Source organism: Chiloscyllium plagiosum, chromosome 15 (genome assembly GCF_004010195.1).
Source record: "Chiloscyllium plagiosum isolate BGI_BamShark_2017 chromosome 15, ASM401019v2, whole genome shotgun sequence".
Taxonomy (NCBI): domain Eukaryota; kingdom Metazoa; phylum Chordata; class Chondrichthyes; order Orectolobiformes; family Hemiscylliidae; genus Chiloscyllium; species Chiloscyllium plagiosum.
Genome location: NC_057724.1, coordinates 80,119,473 through 80,126,786, shown reverse-complemented (window position 1 = coordinate 80,126,786; position 7,314 = coordinate 80,119,473).

Genomic DNA, 7,314 nt, shown 5'->3' with positions numbered 1-7,314 from the left:
TTATCAAGGACACTCAATATTTGCTCCTTGAACAAGCTCCACATATCATTTTCACTCTTGCCTTGGAGTCTACTTTTCCAAGCCACACATCCTAAGTCATGCCTCACCGCCTCATAATTTCCCTTACCCCAGCTATAATTCTTGCCCTGTAGTACACACTTATCCCTCTCCATCATGAGAGTAAAAATCACCGAATTATGGTCACTATCCCCAAAGTGCTCACCTACCTCTAATTCTAACACCTGGCCTGGTTCGTTACCCAGAACCAAATCCAGTATGGCCTCACCTCTTGTTGGCCTATCTACATATTGTGTCAGGAAACCCTCCTGCACACATTGGACAAACACTGACCCATCTAACGAATTTGAGCTATAGCTTTCCCAATCAATATCAGGAAAGTTAAAGTCCCCCATAACAACCACCCTATTACTGTCACTCATCTCGTGAATCACCTTCCCTATCCTTTCTTCAATGATTCTAGGACTATTAGGAGGCCTGTAAAAAAACTCCTAACAGGGTGAGCTCACCTTTCCTATTCCTAACCTCAGCCCAAACTACCTCAGATGGCAAGTCCTCATCCATCGTCCTTTCCACCGCTGTAATACTATCTTTGACAAGCAATGCCACACCTCCCCCTCTTTTACCCCCACCTCTGACCCTACTAAAACATTTAAACCCTGGGACCTGCAACAGCCAATCCTGTCCCTGTTCTACCCATGTCTCCGTAATAGCCACAACATCGAAGTCCCAGGTACCAACCCACGCTGCAAGTTCAGCAGGTGAGAGAGTCACCAATCGAGTCAGACTGCAGTACACACCAAATAGGTGCAGGAGTAGGCCATTCTGCCCTTCTGCAAGCTGAATCATTGGTTAAGATCTCGCTGCATGTCTGACAGTGCATTCAATATGATCATGGCTGATCATCCTTAATCAGTATCCTGTTCCTACCTTCTCTCCATAACCCTTGATTCCACAATCCTTGAGAGCTCTATCCAACTCTTTCTTAACTGAAAGAAAGAAAGGAAGTGAATTCCTGGACTTTGCGTCAGTGACAGTGAATGAATGGAAACATAATCCCAACCCAGAGGTGAAAACATTAAAACACCAGTAATATTCAGCAATGACCACAATGGCTGTGCTAGCTCCACATTGAAATACACATGATGAGTTGAACCAGTATGTGTCATATTAATGATTCTCTGGTTTCTCTTTCTGTTAAATAAGGACAGTAAGTAGCTTGGAGGGGAACTTTTGGGGTTGGAGCTCTCATGTATCTGCTGCCCTTGTTCTTCTCAGTGCTCGATGTTGCTTGTTTGGAAGGTGCTGCTCACCCTTTTAGAATCATTGAGATTTAAAAGGCAAAAAAGGTCCATTCCACACATCAGACTGTGTCAGTAATAGCTCATCAGCTGCATTTCATCCCCCTGTTTTTCACTAGCTTCCTTTTATCATTTCCCTTTCCAAACTTCTATTGTTTTCTTCTCAATGATGTTCTCACCAATACATCAACTGGCCCTTGTGACAAAGCATTCCACGGAATCCACTTTCTCAAATGCTCCTCTTTAACATTGCAGCTTTATTCTCAGTCTGTGCCTTCTTCATGTTGATTCACCAGACAATTTTTTGCACTTGCAGAATCGTTCCTCATTTGAGACTCATATTCCATCCTCAGTTAACCTTCTTCATTCCACTACACTTCTTAACTTTTCTTCTTGATTACAGCCTCATGTTTCTATCTAAATCTTGGCAGTAGATCATTACCAAAAGGCTTGATCCTTTTGAGAATCATGAGGCTTATGTTCAGCTCTGTTCCTCAGATAGACATTGATGAACTCCACCTCCTCTTCTTCTAACATCTTTCAGGTGGATCAGAACTGCAAGCTGAATCATTGGTTAAGATCTCGCTGCATGTCTGACAGTGCATTGATAATCAAACCCTGGAGGGAAACTTTAATGATTTGAATGCTGAGTGAAGTGATGAGAGAGTCACCAATCGAGTCAGACTGCAGAACACACCAAAAGAGGGACAGATACATTTCCCTTCATGATTGACATTAGACTTGGAATTTATAATAGCATTTTACAAAGTGCTTTGATATGTAATCATGGACGTGATCTGTCAGATATCAGGTAAAGATCACTCACAGTTCCAGCTCCCACAGTATTGTAGTGTACAAGTGAAGGATTAGATTAGATTAGATTACATTGCAGTGTGGAAACAGGCCCTTCAGCCCAACAGGCCCACACCGACCCGCCGAAGTGAAACCCACCCATACCCCTACATTTACCCCTTACCTAACACTACGGGCAATTTAGCATGGCCAATTCACCTAACCCTGCACATCTTTGGACTGTGGGAGGAAACCGGAGCACCCGGAGGAAACCCACGCAGACACGGGGAGAACGTGTAAACTCCACACAGTCAGTCGCCTGAGGCGGGAATTGAACCCGGGTCTCAGGCGCTGTGAGGCAGCAGTGCTAACCACTGTGCCATCGTGCCGCCCACAGGATAGGGCAGGCTAATTGGATTAGCCATGATGATGAGGTGCCAGTGTTGGACTGGGGTGTACAAAGTTAAAAATCACATGACACCAGGTTATAGTCCAACAGGTTTATTTGGAAGCATTAGCTTTCGGAGCGCTGCTCCTTCATCAGGGAGCTAGTAGGGCAGGATTATAAGAAACAGAATTTATAGCAAAAGATCATAGTATCATGCAACTGATATGATACATTGAACAAATCTAGATTGCTGTTAGGTCTTTCATCTTTTAAAATGGGTTGCAGGTTTCAGTTCATTAACATGTAAATCCCAGAACTTCTTTCAAGTCACATTTCGGATAAAACTAAGGTTTTATAAAAAAGGGTGACATCTTAGCTCAGACAATGCATCAAAGGTGTGAGGTTAGAGTCTGTCTGTATTCCAACCTTGAGTCAGACAGGTTCCTTTCCAAAGTAGGAATTTATATAATGTCAGATGGTTTGAAGAGGATTGCTGAGGGCAGAGTGGTGGACATGATCTATATGCACTTCAGTAAGGCATTCAACAAGGTTCCCCATGGGAGACTGGTTAGCAAGGTTAGATCTCATGCAATACAGGGAAATCTAGCATTTGGATACAGAACTGGCTTGAAGGTAGAAGACAGAGGGTGGTGGTGGAAGCTTTTCAGGCTGGAGGTCTGTGACCAGTGGTATGCCAGAAGGATCAGTGCTGGGTCCACTATTTTTCATCATTTATATAAATAATTTGGATGTGAACGTAGGAGATACAGTTAGTAAGTTTGCAGATGACATCAAAATTGGAGGTGTAGTGGACAGCGAAGAAGGTTAACCTCAGAGTACAAAGGGATCTTGATCAGATGAGTAAATGTGCCAAGGAGGAACAGATGGAGTTTAATTTAGATAAATGTGAGGTGCTGCATTTTGAAAAGCAAATCAGGTCAGGACTTATACACTTAATGGTAAAGTTTTGGGGAGTGTTGCTGAACAAAGAGACCTTGGATTGCAGTTTCATAGCTACATGAAAGTAGGGTCGCAGGTAGATATGAAGAAGGCATTTGATGTGCTTTCCGTTCTTGGTCAGAGTATTGAATACAGGAGTTGGAAGGTCATGTTGAGGCTATGCAGGACATTGATTCGGCCACTTTTGGAATATTCAGTGTACTTCTGGTCTCCTTCCTATTGGTAGGGGCGTGGATGCACTGCCTGCAACAGTTGTAGATTTGTCAACTGTAACAACATTTACTGTAAATAGTCATTGGATAGGCATATGGATGAGAATGGAACAGTGCAGGTTAGATGGGCTGCAGATTGGTATGACAGGTTGAGGGCCGAAGGGCAACATTGAGGGCCGAAGGGCCTGTACTGCGCTGTAATGTGAGTGCAGTTTCAAAGCTACATGAAAGTAGGGTCGCAGGTAGATATGAAGAAGGCATTTGATGTGCTTTCCGTTCTTGGTCAGAGTATTGAGTACAGGAGTTGGAAAGTCATGTTGAGGCTGTACAGGACATTGATTCGGCCACTTTTGGAATATTCAGTGTACTTCTGGTCTCCTTCCTATTGGTAGGGGCGTGGATGCACTGCCTGCAACAGTTGTAGATTTGTCAACTGTAACAACATTTACTGTAAATGGTCATTGGATAGGCATATGGATGAGAATGGAACAGTGCAGGTTAGATGGGCTGCAGATTGGTATGACAGGTTGAGGGCCGAAGGGCAACATTGAGGGCCGAAGGGCCTGTACTGCGCTGTAATGTTCTATGTTCAATGCTCTATGTTCTATAGAAGGATGTTGTGAAAGTTGAAAGGGTTCAGAAAAGATTTACAAGGATGTTGCTCGGGTTGGAGGGTTTGAGCTACAGGGAGAGGCTGAACAGGCTGTGCCTGTTTTCCCTGGAGCATCAGAGTCTGAGGGGTGACCTTATAGAGGTTTTTAAAATCATGAGGGGCATGGATAGAATAGATAGACAAGGTCTTTTTCCTGGGGTGGGGGAGTCTAGAACTAGAGGGCATAATGTTGCTCGGGTTGGAGGGTTTGAGCTGCAGGGAGAGGCTGAACAGGTTGTGCCTGTTTTCCCTGGAGCATCAGAGTCTAAGGGGTGACCTTATAGAGGTTTTTAAAATCATGAGGGGCATGGATAGAATAGATAGACAAGGTCTTTTTCCTGGGGTGGGGGAGTCTAGAACTAGAGGGCATAGGTTTAGAGTGAGAAGGGAAAGATTTAAAAGGGACCTAAGAGGTGACTTTCTTCACACATGGGGGTGGTGCGTGTGTGGAATGAGCTGCCACAGGAAGTGGTGGGGGCTGGTACAATTACAATATTTAAAAGGCATCTGGATAGGAAGGGTTTAGAAGGTTAAGGGCCAAGTTCTGGCAAATGGGACGAGATTAAATTGGGATATCTGGTCGGCAAGGACGAGCTGGACTGAAAGGTCTGTTTCTGTGCTGTACACCTCTCTAACTGCTTGCATTGACAGCCTACAGACTGTGCTTTTTGAACAAAATAGGATGTATCTGGCAGGGTGGTGGGAATCAGAGTCACATGTCTGAGAGAGGGTCAGTTGCAGATGGGGCAGCGACAGGATGTATTGAATCTATCAGGAAGGTTTCTCACGTGGTGAAACAAAGGGATCAGTTAAAGTGTGTCTGCTTTAATGCAAGGAGTGTCCGAAATAAGAGTAACAAACTTAGAGCATGGATCAGTTCTTGGGGCTAGGATGTTGTGGCCATAACAGAGATGTGGGTTTCACTGTGGCAGGAATGGTTGTTAGATGTTCCAGGGTTTAGAACGGTTAAAAAGAACAGGGAGGGTGGAAAAAGAGGAGGGGGTGTAGCATTGCTAATCAGAGAGTGCATCAAAGCTACAGAAACAAAGGTTGTTGAGGAAGGTTTGTCCATTGAGTCAGTATGGGTGGGAGTTAGGAACAACAAGGGAGCAGCCACTGCATTGGGGGTTTTCTACAGACTCCCCTAATAGCAGTAGAGAGATTGAAGATCTCATGGGCAGGCAGATTCTGGAAAAATGCAGAAGTAGCAGGATTGTTGTTATGGGTAATTTCAACTTTCCCAATATCAACTGGAACCTCCTAAGTGTAGATGGTTTGGATGAAGCCATTTTTGTCAGGTGTGTTCAGGAGAGTTTCCTTACTCAGTATGTAGACAGATCACCGAGGGGAGAGGCCATTTTGGTTTTGGTGCTCGGCAATGAGCCAGGACAGGTGTCAGATCTCGTGGTGGGAGAACACTTTGGTGACAGTAATCACAACTGCCTCACATTTACCAAAGCCTTGGAGAGTGAAAGGAACTGTCACCGAGGGAAGATATTTAATTGGGGAAAAGGAAATTATGACACTATCAGACAGGAGTTGGGAAATACAGACTAGGAGCAATTGTCCCACAGAAAGGGCACAGCAGACATGTGGAGACTGTTTAAGGAGCAGTTGTTGCCAGTGATGCACAAATTTGTTCCTCTGAGACAGGTAAGAAGGGGTAAGATTAAGGAACCTTGGATGACGAGAACAGAGGAACTTCTCGTCAAACGGAAGAAGGCAGCTTACGTTAGGTGGAGGAAGCAAGAATCTAGCACAGCTTTAGAGGGTTACAGGCTTGCTAGAAAGGAGCTCAGAACTGGACTGAGGACAGACAGGAGGGGGCACGAAAAAGGCTTGGCAAGAAGGATTAGGGAGAACCCAAAGGCATTTTGCTCATACGTGAGGAATAAGAGAATGATCAGGGAGAAGGTAGGGCTGATCAGGGATAGCGGAGGGAACTGGTGCGTGGAGTCTGAGCAGATAGGGGAAGCCCTAAATGAGTTTTTTGCTTCAGTTTTCACCAAGGAAAGGGAACTTGTTGTAAATGAAAACTTTGAGGAGCAGGGATACAGGCTTGAGCAGATCAAGATTGATGAAGTTGATGTGCTGGAAAGTTTGGAAAACATTAAGATTGATAAGTCCCCAGGGCCAGACCAGATTTATCCTAGGCTGCTCGGGGAAGTGAGAAAGGAGGTTGCTAAGCTGCTGGCGAGGATATTTGCCTCCTTACTCTCCACAGGAGTCGTACCGGAGGATTGGAAGGAGGCGAATGTTGTTCCTCTTTTCAAGAAGGGGAATAGGGAAATCGCTGGCAATTACAGAGCAGTCAGTCTTACATCTGTGGTCAGCAAAGTTTGGAAAGAATTCTGAGGGATAGGATTTATGACTATTTGGAAAAGCATAGCATGATTAAAGGCAGTCAGCATGGCTTTGTGAGGGGCAGGTCATGCCTCACAAATCTTATTGAGTTCTTTTGAGGAGGTCACCAGACAGGTCGACGAAGGTCAAGCAGTGGATGTGGTGTATATAGACTTCAGCAAGGCATTTGATAGGGTTCCCCCTGGTAGGCTCATTCATAAAGTCAGGAAGTATGGGATACAGGGAGATTTGGCTATCTGGATTCAGAATTGGGTGGCTGACTGAAGGCAGAGAATGGTTGTAGATGGAAAGTATTCTGCCTGGAGGTCAGCATTGAATGGGGTCCCACAGGGCTCTGTAGTTTTTATAAATGACTTGGATGAAGAGGTTGTGTGCAAATAATACAAAGGTTGGAGGTGTCGTCGATAGTATTTAGGGCTACTGCAGGCTGCAGCACGACATAGACAGGATGCAGAGCTGGGCTGAGAAATGGCAGATGGAGTTCAACCTGGATAAATGCGAAGTGATGCATTTTGGAAGGTTGAACTTGAATGCTGAATATAGGATTAAAGACAGGATTCTTGGCAGTGTGGAGGAACAGAGGGATCTGGGTGTGCAACTACATAGATCCCTCAAAGTTGCCACCCA